Genomic DNA, 13424 nt, shown 5'->3' on the forward strand with positions numbered 1-13424 from the left:
CACTTGTCACACAAAATAATTAGACAGCATAACGAATGCAATTATAGCTATCTAAATAAACATAACAAACAATTTGCTAGGGGTCAAACACCCCCAAACCCAAACCACAACGCGTATAGATAAAAATGGCAATATGCAGAGATATATATAATAGAAAATAAATTTTCATGCCACAAATATAATTTCCAGAGTTCACACTCTGTCTGTCTTATCATTCAACAACAATAAAAATAAATATGTGTATAAAATTATATGTGCGTGCATGCATATCAATAATTTTATCATGAGAGAATCATCACAATTTCAAAACATGCAGCTCAACAATATAATAACAAATAAATCAACAATTCTAGAAATAAATAATTCCAAGGTGATTTACCTAGATGTGTGGATTTCAATGTTAAGTTGTCTAAAATTACTTTGCCGCTCCAATTTATAAAGTTTCGCTCCTAGCTTATTTTCAATGTTGTATGTGCTTCATGAATCAGATTTCATAAAACTTATATGATATCCTACATTTTCAAACCTAAAAATCTTATTTTTGAGGTTAAAACTCTAAGAAAAATAGTTCATATTGTTGTAACACTTAGTCCAATTTCTTGACAAATTTTCTTTCTACCAAAGGTTCTTAAACTTATTTTACTCATAACTTTTGCAATGAAAAATGGATTTAAGTGAAATTTAAGGTTAACCCCAAGTTTTAACATGCAAATAACTCATTTTTGGCATAAAAAACTCATGTAAAACAACTTAGCACGCAAATTCAGGACAGGGCAGCAAGCACAAAAATTTCAAGACAATAACATGTTCAAGGAAGTTTAACAAGGATAGGATTCAAGAGTTGGAGAGACCTTCCTTACCTTGATGAAGTTACACGAAATGGCTCATATGAACAAGGGGCTTGGATCCTTGATGTCTCAAACTTCTTATAAGGAAAATGAAATTTGGGACCATGAATAAGAAGCTTGCACAAATTTGGTAAGGAAAACAAGAAGAGAAAGAAGATTAAGAGCCCCTTACGAAAGCTTTGATGGAAGAAACCTCAAGAGCACTTGTATGAAGCTTTGAAGAAGAAAGAAATGGACTCCTCTCACACTTGGTTCAACTCATGCAAATGGAGAAGAAAGGGCTCCAATTTGGTGTTTAAAAAGATATGAAGGTAAGGTTTAAGGCTTTGTCCAAATGACACTTGGTGAGATGTAAGTTGATAAGCTTAATTGACAACATGAATGACTAATGGACAGCCATGGTGAATGTGCCAAGTCATGCCATTTATGTGCATTATGCCTTTTGAAATTTTAACCAAAAATGTTTAAAGTAGACATAATAAAAAATGGTAAAATTTTCTTTTGCCAAAACTAGTAAATTCTATCTTAAACGTCTAGATTAATATGTTAACTTCCTAGTTTATTGTGCTAATATTCCTAGGGATATGTGTAATCAAAGTAAACCTCACAGAGACAAATTACACTGCAACTCAGTTTCTATTTTTATGTCAAGCTTTACTAAACCAATCACATACAAACATACATACACATATATATAGCACGAAAATCAATAATTAAAATCATATAATTAGTGCCATTAAATACACACAGGCACAAAAGAAACAAATAGTTTTTTGTGTTAGTCTGAGTTGTAATTTTTCACGGTATTACAACTCTAACTTATTTTAATTATTCCACATCACATAATTAGACACTTTAATTAGTCACCAACTAATTAAACAAAATTCTATTTTTAAACTAGTTGTATAGTTATTTATGAAAATACCCTCCACTTTAAACTCTTATGACTTAATTACCCATTTTCTAATTCTATGAAATGTAGATCACCATTAATCAATCTTAATTATCCTTACCTAATTTCTAACTTTACTTACATTAATTATTAATTTTCTTTCAAGATTCTAATTTCTATTTCTAGACCAAAATCCAATTATTAACATCTAGGCTCTTAATGCATTGACAATTATTTGACAAGAGGATTTCTTTGAATTATCCTTATTCATTCTAGACTTTAGCTTAATAATTTAAGAGCTTAAACATGCCTACGTATCCTATGGTAATATCTCATTTTCTACCATTTCAATAGTCTAAAAATACTACCCAATCACACTAGAAAGTAATAACATTGTCTACCAAACACACATGGAAAATTGGGATGTTACAAAGACCTTGAAATTAACAGAAACTCCACTACTACAAAAAGAGGATTTTACATCGGTTCTAAAGCACTTTCTACGACGGTTTTGAACCGTCTTTGTTGTGGGTGTCATAAAAAATAGGTAGATCTATGACGACGGTTCAGAGAGACTGTCTTAAAATGTCAATACATTTTAAGACGGGTGTCTTGAGGTACCATCTTAAAATATATTGTCTTCTACATCGGTTTTACATAGAACCGTCTTTGAAAATATTGCTTTCTACATCGGTTCTTTGTAGAACCGTCTTAAAATGGATTGCTTTCTACATCGGTTCTTCTTAGAACCGCCTTATAAAGTATTATATTCTAAAACGGGCATGTAAGAGGACCGTCTTAGAATATAGTTTCTACATCGGTTCTGTGAAGAACCGCCTTAGAAAGTTTCTTTTTTAATTCTCACTTTTTTTTCTCATTTACTTTTGTTGATGAAAAAATTGAAAAGAGCTTATTGGCTAGATCACCAATCATATTTATGATTGGTTGTCAGGCAGCTAAATTGTCACACAGACTGTAATTTTATTTCATGATTCTAAAACTAAAATTTATTTGGTAAAAAAAATGGAAAATCATATCTTCATAGAAATAGTTCATCATCACATATAAGTTAGTATAACATATTTGGATTTAGAACTGATTTTGCATTAGATCAAAAAAATTATAGAGTTTTACTACTAACATGGTTCTAGAATAAAATCATCCATACATAAATCATATTATTTCAAAATCAATTTTGTATATGCTCATTCAAACACATAACGAATCTATGAACAAATTTCAGACACAGATAAAAAATGGTGGTTACCTTCTTCCCTCGAATGACAACACCGGATTCACCTTGGATGACCATATATTTGGTGCCACCGAGATACAATCCTATTGGAGCAAGAGATCCAGGCTTGTTAAAGTCATCCATGATGGCAGTTATCTCCTCAGGTTTGAAGTAAATAAAAATCAATACATTAGAACAGATCAACAAAAATAAAAAAACAGATATATTACTGCATGAATCAATCACACATGAAAACTAAAAATAAAAATAAAAATAATGTTATAAACATTTGAATTAATTAAATAAAATTATTATAATAAAAGTATTATTATAAATAGATATGCTAAACAACATAAATATCTTATTTTATTAAATAAATCTAGCTTAATTAATTAAATAAAACTATTATAAATATTTGAATTCTTACAATAAAAAGATTCCTTATTTTATCCTTTATAAATTACAATCATGACCGGAGGAATACTCTACTACTATTAGTTGGTAGGCTCGCGTGGTAAAAGCCAAATTTTATTGTAACTAGTGTTCAAATAAATTTATAATCTCAACAACTTTCTTTTTTTCAGAAATAATATTATATTACTCCTATTATTTCTCAAGTATTCAGCAATTTGGTGTTGGAGCATTCTCTTATATTACTCCACTTTCTCAACCACTTTTTACACATAATAAATGCAAGTAATAATTACATGGAGTTCTCTAAATGTATGACGTGCAGGGCTGTGAAAAGGTATTTACCTTATCCGTGTTGGAGGAATGATTAAAACATACTCGAGATGCTTCCATTGTCGAGTGAAATAATAATATACAAAGTTATTCTCCTGAAAAATTGTTTGACAAGATTAAAAAAAATCTTATATATCGAAAGGATAAAAGATAACCAATTATGATAAAAGCTATCAAGGACGAATGAAATATGAAACATATATATGCATCCTATTATCCTAAAGCCAGATTCACCGGAAATAGAAAAACGCACACAACCTGCATGTATGCAATGTGTATGAATGTTAACCCTCCGTGTGAATTTCGTATGACTAGAAAGAAAAAAGAAACATTTATATAAAATTATTTTACTAATTACTAGTATCCCATTCATCCATTTCTCATGTGTCATATAAAAACTAGAGTTTTAATAAAGAGAAAAACAAAATTTCTAAAAATGATCAAATGATAATAAGATGGGAAAAGGAAAAATAGAAAAAATGAAATAAAAATAAGATACGCTACCTACGTCACCGATTAAAATGAAAAAGAAAAGAGTAAGAAAAATTGCAGTAGAAGGCGTTGACCAAAATAGGTTATTAATGTTACCTTTTGAGTGAGAGAAACATTAGGAAGTGGAACACCAACTGAGAAATGAGTGAAATACCTTTGTCCTGAATGCAACCTGAAAGGCATTTACAATCAATGAGTATACTCGAGATTATCTGAAGGAGCTCTACAGTGTTCAAAGAAGCAGCAGTCACATAACACCTCCAAATAAGTGGGAAATTTGAAAGATTTATAAGATAAATTCACTAGAAATTACCCTTACCTTTCATACAGATATATTAAACCAGCCTATAAAGTCTATGAGATATATTAAACCAGCCTATAAAGTCTAAGTGAAAGATATAACTAGGATTTTCTCAAAATTTAACCAAATCAGAGCTATACTCCCACAGTTTCCTTGCCACTGCTAGATCGAATGCTAGTGAACTTGCTTAAGCTAAGTTACTATTAGCAAAACTTTTCATACGTAAATTCTTTAACATAGAGAGTTTTCTAATAACAAAATACAGCTTACCTCATCCACTATATCTCTCCACCTTTATTTATTAATTATTTCAATTAAGACATTTACAACCCTTCCCTCCTTCCTCTGTTCAATAGTAGTCTGTTTCATTGTTTCATTCTTTCCAGCTACCACTTGTTGGCTCTTTCGCTTTCCCCAAGACCCTGACACCCTCAACTCACCAAGAGAACTCTACCTTTCTTCGACAACTTGAACATATCCATATAGTAAACAACAAATTTATTACAGGATAACAGATAGGAACAAGGAATATATGAAAAGCAAGCATAAAAACCTTGTTGAATCTTTGTCCTTCTCGAGCTGCTTGCTCTTGTGCACACTTTAATAAGTATAATAAGATAGTGTTATGAGAACAAATAAAGTTACCAACTACTCCATGGAAATTTCTGATGTATATCATTCTCCACAAATCAAGTGAAGATATGTATTAGTGAAAAGTTCCTTAACTCTTATCAATTTACCCACAAATCAATTTACACAAGTACATGTACATTAGTGAAAAGTTCCTTAACTATTATATGCAGAATTGACAATTAATCATAAATATTAAGGCAAAATGAAATGCTTGATGTTCAGTTTGATCTGGTATGCTCAGTGTGAAATTCATGCATATATATATATATATATATATATATATATATATATATATAAGCATAAAAGTCCCCAGAAAAATACCAGCAGAGTGTGACAACAAAGAAAGCTCTCATAAATGAAAGCACTAATTATTTAACTTCATATATTAACAGAAAGTGACAACAAAGCACATATATCAGCTTATGGCATGTCAGTCGTTCAAATACCAGCAGAGTGTGAAGTGACTAAAACTCTAAAAGCAGCAATACCATAACCAAACAAATTTTTCCAGTAATAATAAGTGTTTAATTGTCATGTAGTGTCAATATAAGATACTTTACACTATTGATCAATCAAAAGCCATCAAAGGGATGAAATTTAAGATAGATTTTTTAAAGAGATTAATTTCTATGAACTGTCAGTTTTAAAAAATTTAGTTTAAAAAATCTGTACACTCTCAATGCATTTCAATTAAACTCTAATAAGAAATAACAAGTCTTACATAGATAATCTAGTACAGAAAGTTAGATTTCATTTCACCAATGTGTCAATCCTCTAATGCCAACTCGACTCACCAATCTAGAAATCCTAATTGTCCTGTCTGAGGCAGAAGAATACCTTCATATGCTGATACTCCTATCTGAGGCATTCAATCTTAGAGATAAGAGCAGGAATCTGAACAACATCAGCATGGACCCTCTGAAGCTCCTAAGTCAAGTGCTGCGCTTTGGAAACAAGTTCATCCCTCGACACAACAAGGTTCTGTGCCTCCCCACGCGCCTACTGCAACTCTATCTTCACGCTCTCCGAGCCCTGCGCCTCACTTTCCATTTTCACGATCTTCTCCAGCTGCGCACGAATCTGCTGCTCCCGCTCCCTCTTCAGCGCCACCATGTGCCCGTGAAGCATCTGCATCTCATGTTGCGCCACCGCCAGCTCCTGCCGCAGCACACTGTGCGTCGCGGCCAGGCGCTGGTTCTCTGTCGCCAGACATTGCATCTCCGCATGCTGTGGCGCCAGCTTCTCCTTCATCACCTGAGGCGGAGGGAGCAAATCAAACGGCACCACGATCGGGAGCAGCATTGCGGCGGGGTCCTGCGGGTGCGGCCGCCGCAGGTGAGGGGGCGGCGACATGCGGCCTTTGCTCCCCAATATTGCTAAAGAGAATGGAGTGATCGTGAAATTAGGGCACAATGGGAATCGAATTTGAAAGGAGAAATACGAAATTTAGGTAATAAAGAATTGGACAAAGGAAGGAGAATAATGAGGAAACAAGTACCGTGAAATTTAGGATAGAAAGAGATCGTGAATGTGAATCGAGGAGGGTTTCAAAATGAAGGAACTCCAAAAACCCTAACCCGATGATGAAATTAAGCAGGTTGGTCACATGCAGCCTGCAAGGTATAGTTGTCAGAGATTTTGTAGATCCCGTTCTTGAACTTGCCACTAATCTCCGCGAAATCGTTTCGGATACACTGTTGATGCGGCACAACAGAAGCTCTCAGCGTCGAGGTTGTCACGTTGCTTAGGGTTCAGAACGCCTATAACTTTCATTTTTTATTTTTTTCTAAATTAACAAGGACGGTTTTCTAATGAAACCCGTCTTAGAATGAAATCTTTAAATTACAATAATGCCATCGTGCGTTACTTACAAAGACGGGTGTCAAAAACCATTATAGTTATGTTGGCGTTAATAACAAAAATGCCACTAATGCATATTCTAAGACGGTTCTAGAGAACCACCTTAGAAAGTGCGTCGTAAAAAAATGATTTTTTAGTAGTGCTTGCTCCAACGAACAAGGTGCATGAGCATAATGATCAAGTGTAGAGTCCTTAGTTCATTAGTGTAATTTTGCTACAGCATATTAGGCTTTTGCTACAATGAGAATCCTCTAAGGGACAAAAAAATAATGTAATATGAGATCTATTTAAAGAGCTTGTAACCTCCTTTGTAAAACTTTTGGTTGATTTGTGAATTCTAAGAAATAGAATCTTGAACTCCCTCTCTCTCTCTCTTTCTCTTTTCTCCCTTCTATATTTTCCTCCATTGTTGCTCTTTTGAGGTTCTATTTGAATCCTTCATGATCCAAATGAGCTAAATTTCACAGTTGTGGAATGATTGAAGTAGAATTCAAGTATGTAGTATTTGTTTTTATGATTAATTCTTGTAGTTAATGTGATCTTGTTTTAGTTCTATGCTTAGATGCATGTTAGGAGTGATCATCCTAGTTTTTAGGAATATGGATGGTGTGGGAACAAGTTCAAATCCTAAATCTCAATTTAAATTGTGCAAGGCTTTAAATACTTGCATTTGTAGAAACTCATTGATCTAACTTTGAGTTTCTAGGTCTAAATCACTTAAGGAATTAGGGATTTGACTTGGAACTCAATGATTAATTATTGAGGAATTAGGATTAGTCATTGTTGTTTGGATCTTGGTTGCATTGAATTAGGAGATTGATTATGAACACATTTCATCCGAAGAATTCTATGGATTTCATCTCAACAACACTTTCCTCTGTTTGATTTCATTTTCGCTCCAAAAATTGTGTGTGAAACAAAAAAAATAGTTTAGTTTCACCGTAGTTAATTAATGCATCACTACAACAAAACCTTATTTTTAGAAAAAAAATGAAACTCAACCCTTTCGCCATAACAAATTGACTACTTTGCTACAACGAATGTGTGTAAAAAAAATTTGTTAATTCCTTTTATGTTTCACTTAGTCTTTGTGGATATGACAATTCTCATACTTATTGTTTCTTTCTACAATTAAACTAGGTTCACTTACCTATTATATCTGAAGTACAATAACATTGCTAGTGCTAAGGAAGCTAGTAACTATTGGTTATAGTTGTTATTGTTGATGGGGTCCATGGATGCAAACTAACACATCATCTTGTGATCATCAATCTTCTTCTATGGCTGTTCACTTGTTTGAATGTGTTGCACACATTGTGACACATCTAGAAGAGGATGAAGTCATAGCCTTTGAACTTGTTGAAGACCTTGTTGCTGACGACCTTGCAGTCCTTAATGTCATGCTACCAGAATGTGCTAAGTATGTTTGAATGTGTTGAAGACCTTGCAGTCCTCGTTGGCCACCTTGTAGACACTACTACAAATATGCTATTCTACGACGTGCCTTCAACGACGGTGGTACCAAAAACAACATTGTTTTAGACGCGGTGGCATTTTAGTAAATAGGAGATTTATTTCAATGACGTTTTTGTTAAAAACAATGTCGTCTGTGCATGACAACGATGGGTTTATTAAACACCAACATTGAACTGCACTACCCTACCCCGCACTACCTAACTCATTTGCTGAAGGGATTGTGCGCATCGACGGAGAATAGAAGAATTGGGGTTTAGATTTGCTACATAGGGGAAACGCTGAGCATGGGACCGCCATCGTGGCGTTTATCGCGACGCCGACAGGGACTCGCTCCACGTGGCATCCGATGACGAGGCCATCCGAAGCAGACCGCCATCAGCGAAGCTCAGTTACCTAAGCATGCTCATGTCTTTTCTCTTTCTTTCTCGCACACGCAAACACTTGTTCCGGTGACCCCTCTCTCTTTCGCTTCATCTTCAACATTAGGTCTTCTCTAACTCTGTGGTTGTTACTACTTCTCAACTCTCTTCCCCTTTCCTTCACTTGCTTACTCACATTCGCAAACCCTAACGACCAACACACCAAGTTGAATTTTCAGAATCGATTCATCCAAGTTTTATTCGAAGCAAAAAGAAGCGAAATTGGAATTTTAGGGAAAGAAGAAGAAAAAAAAATGGTGTACGGTGGTGCAGGTCCCGTAGGTGGTTCGGGTTCGGCATCAACAATAAAGCAAGTCAAATTGGAGAGAGAAAGCGAACTGAGAATAGAAGTTGGTAACGACGCACCTCTTCGCCTTTGACTCCTTAATGACACTGCTGAGATTTTTGGCACCGAGCTTCCACTCGAAATCTGGCTTAATTTTCCTCCCAGGCTCAAGTTTGCTGTAATCTCTTTTTATATCCGCATTTTTGTTACATTTACATGTCTATTTTCTTCTTTTTATAAGAAAAATGTTTTTTTTTATCTTTTAGGTGTTTACTTGGTATGGTGCAACCATTGAAATGGATGGTGCTACTGAAACTGATTATACTGCTGATGTGGTAAGCCAATGTAACCGCCCTATTGCGTGCATTCTTTCTGTCAAACTTATTGGTAAGACAAAAAAAACTTGGGATATCACTGATGAGGAGATTGAAACTTTTTGAGTGCAGACTCCAATGGTTAGTTATGTAAATCTGCATGTTGTGCTAGATGGAAGAAGAAGTCGTGCGAAAGCCTCACCACCAGATGATTCTGGTTCTTCTCAGGTATTTTTGGTGTGTATCTTGATTACTTGACTGGATGGTTGACATCAAGGTTTTAAATTGCGGCCACGGTTTTGTCAGTTTCCTTTATATTGCAGGAAATTGCAGACAATTCCAGCTCATGTGTTGCAGCTGAAATCGCAGTTTCAGACATATTTTTAAAACCTTGTGACATGTAAGTTGGCGTGAAAAGTGTTGTTGTTACTTTTGTATGGCTTATAATTTTTAATGTTAACATGAACTGTGGAAAATAATGCTTTATTTTACGTAAATTGTGCTGAGAGACTTGGAAGCTTGTGATTTTATCATAGATTGTCATGTTATTTTCTTTCATTTGTAAGCTCTAAAGTTTGTGGTATGTGAATTTTGTGAATTTGGTTGGTCAGGGCCCTAGGGTCATTGTTGTAGGACCTACTGATTCTGGAAAGAGTACCTTGTCGAGGATGCTTCTTAGTAGGGCAGTTAAACAAGGTTGGAAGCCTACCTTTGTTGATCTGGATATTGGCCAAGGGTCTATAACAATTCCTAAATGCATTGCCGCCACTCCAATTGAAATGTCAATCGATCTTGTGGAAGGCATTCCACTTGAAATGCCTCTTGTTTACTATTATGGGCACACGACTCCTAGGTGATTAGTGATGTAACTTCTATTTTAAGTTGGCAACATTATATAAATTTTCATTGGTTTGAACTTTTGAAATCATCAGTAGTGCATGAAGGAAATGAAAATCCAATCACCAAACGTATTTTTTCTTTTTTGCATTAACAATGTAGAATTGTATAAAGTGCTTGTTAAGGAGCTTGCAGGGGTGATTGACAGGCAATTTACTGGAAATGCTGAATCTAGAGCTTTAGGCATGGTGATAAATACTATGGGATGGATAGAGGGTGTAGGTTATGATGTATTTGGCCTTTGAACTTTAGCTTATTGTTAAATTGATCACCATTCATACATTTAACTCACTACTAATTATGATTAGTATTGATTATAGTGTTCTATCCTCTCACTCCTTTTTTTTTTTCTGTGCATGTGTATTCTGTTGCAGTTGCTCTTGCATGCAATTCGTACATTCAAGGCCAATGTTGTCTTGGTTTTGGGTCAGGTATATGCCTTGTATATATACTATATACTATATTTAACATTTGCATCATTGCATCTTCCACATTAGTTATGCATTGAAAGCCAGTTTCAATGACTGTCATATATACTATATACTATATTTAACATTTGTTCATGCTGATTTTGGCTCAAATGCCATCTTTCCACTCATTGAGACATTAATCTAATGTCTTTGGTCATCTGCTTATCCTACAGTGCCTATGTTACTGCAGCTTCCATATATATCAGTATTTTCTTTCCTCTCATTAATAATCCAATTAACTAATTAGCACTTATGCTTGCAATTGAGTGCATTCTGAATTTTCTCGAAATGTCTACAGAATCAGGAAAATCATCAAATGGGCCAGAAAAGGATTACTCTTTAATAGGTGACACAACAAATCGCTTATTTGGAATCTTTAATGCCATTCCCATCATTGCCAACACTTATGGTAGCGGAATAGTTCCAGAAATTCAGGTTAGAAACAATCAAATGTGTTCACTCTAATATATAGAACTTGTTAATGCTACCCACGCCATCAAAGTATTTTAACTTCTAATTAGAAAATTACACATTTTTATTACAGGCAACGTTAGCACCCTCGGTAGAAGGGGAAATGCTCAAATTTAAGGACTATGCGTTTGTTATGTTGTAGTGCATTGAGTTTCTTTAGCGTAGCTATCTCTGGCTATTGGGCATTTGGATATCAAGCTGCAGGCCTCATAGCAACTTCATAGATGATTACAACAAGCCTTTGGCTCCCAAGTGGCTTATTTATTTGCCCAACATTTGCACAATAGCTTAATTATTAGCTAATGGTGTGGTAAGTAACACCCTGATTCCCACTATAGTCTACAACATTAATTGCATGTTTAGATCATGGTATAGTTTGCGCACACCATACATTAGTTTAGATAATGTACACTAAATTTAATACTCAATAATAGGTTTTTTTTTATTATCTAAGTGTTGATAAGTAGATAGGATAAAAAATTATTCATGTTGAGTAACAAAACCTGGTATATCAAAATGACTATAAGCAATGGATTGTCTATTCTAGAAGATTTGAAAAATATAAATCAAAAAACAGATGTAAATTTGAGTGAATGGTTTAATTGTCAACATAAACAGTTGGCACTTCTTTTCTTTTTATCTTGAAATTTGTGGGCTTAATATTTAATTATGTGCCCTTAATTGCTGTTTAAAAGCATATTTTTGTGCAATATAAAAACTACATTGACAGTAGATCACTTTTACAGGTTTTGATCTTTTTTGTTTCATGGGTCTTGGTACGGTCCTTCCATGCTTTTTCCTCATGGAAAAATTTTAAATTTGTTTAAAAGCTTTCTACATCGGCCGAAAAAGAAACACGTGACAAACTACATCGGTCATAAAACGACCATTGTAGAATACGTGATAAACAAAGTCGTATCTACGACAACACTAATGTAGAAAGTACTGCTTTCTACATCGGTGATGTTGTAGGCAAAACTTTGTTTATCTCGTGTTTCTAAGACGGTCATTTTACGGCCGTCATAGAAACATCCACCCTCTACAACATTGTTAGTTACAAAGACGTGTGTCCCCATCTTTGAAAAGCGTTTTCCATCGTTTTTGAATTCTACTTTTCTAGTAGTGAGATCTGATCCACCATGTCGTGGTTCTGTTGCAACCTCACATAGAAGGTTCAACATCTAGTCCTTGCTTTGAGGTTCCAAAAACTTTGAGATCGAGTCTTCGTCTTCTTGTTGTTGCTAGTCTTTCTCTTCATCTTATTGTTGTTGCTTTGAAGCTGTTACAATTTTATTTTTAATTTTCTTTCTAGTGATAAAATATGGAGGAGAATGTTTGGATCTGGCACAAATCCTGATAATAAGGGTGATTTTTCTTAAGTCTTGATGTTTCTTTGTTGTTGTTGATGCAAAATTCTGAAAGCATAAGGAAAATACTAAAAAAATAAAGGGTATGGAAAATAAGTAAGTTTTGGTGGTTTAAAATTTTTAGAAAATTGGTTATAATTGTCAAAAGTCTTACACAAACAATTATTGGAGATCCAAAGGAATGCCAACTCGATATTTTTAACGTTGATCATAACCAACATGACGAGAAGGACTATTTTAATGCACTTTAAAACATAAAGTAATAATTTTTTTAAATAGTAATAAATTAAAATTATTAAAAAAATAAGATAAATGACTAAAAATATAATTTAGCCTAAAATAAAATTATAATAACTATTAAAAACTATCAATATATTAAAATTAAGGGTAAAATATGTTTTAGATCCCTCTAAAATTACCTATGTTTGTATTTGGTTCCTCTAAAAAAATTTGTAATATTTTGGTTTCTCTATTTTTTAAATATATTTTTTTCATTTTAAGAGCTATCTAAACAATTTTTACTCTTATATGAAACACTTTTTAAAGAACTTTAAGATGAAAAGTGATACATTTCAAATTTAAAAGAACTAAAAATGTATTTTAAAATTAGATGGACAAAAATAATAATAAAAAAATAAAGGGATCAAATTTAATCATAATCATCTTAGAGGGACCTAAAATATATTGTCCTAAAATTAATTATTATTTTGACAACACTAA

At 33.8% G+C, this 13424-nt stretch overlaps 2 pseudogenes; both read left to right on the forward strand.

Moving 5' to 3' along the window:
- Positions 1-9104: 9104 nt before the first annotated feature.
- LOC100809981 (protein CLP1 homolog) lies at positions 9105-10920 on the forward strand (annotated as a pseudogene).
- Positions 10921-10958: 38 nt separating this feature from the next.
- LOC121172826 (GABA transporter 1-like) lies at positions 10959-11982 on the forward strand (annotated as a pseudogene).
- Positions 11983-13424: the final 1442 nt, after the last annotated feature.

Source organism: Glycine max, chromosome 9 (assembly GCF_000004515.6).
Source record: "Glycine max cultivar Williams 82 chromosome 9, Glycine_max_v4.0, whole genome shotgun sequence".
Taxonomy (NCBI): domain Eukaryota; kingdom Viridiplantae; phylum Streptophyta; class Magnoliopsida; order Fabales; family Fabaceae; genus Glycine; species Glycine max.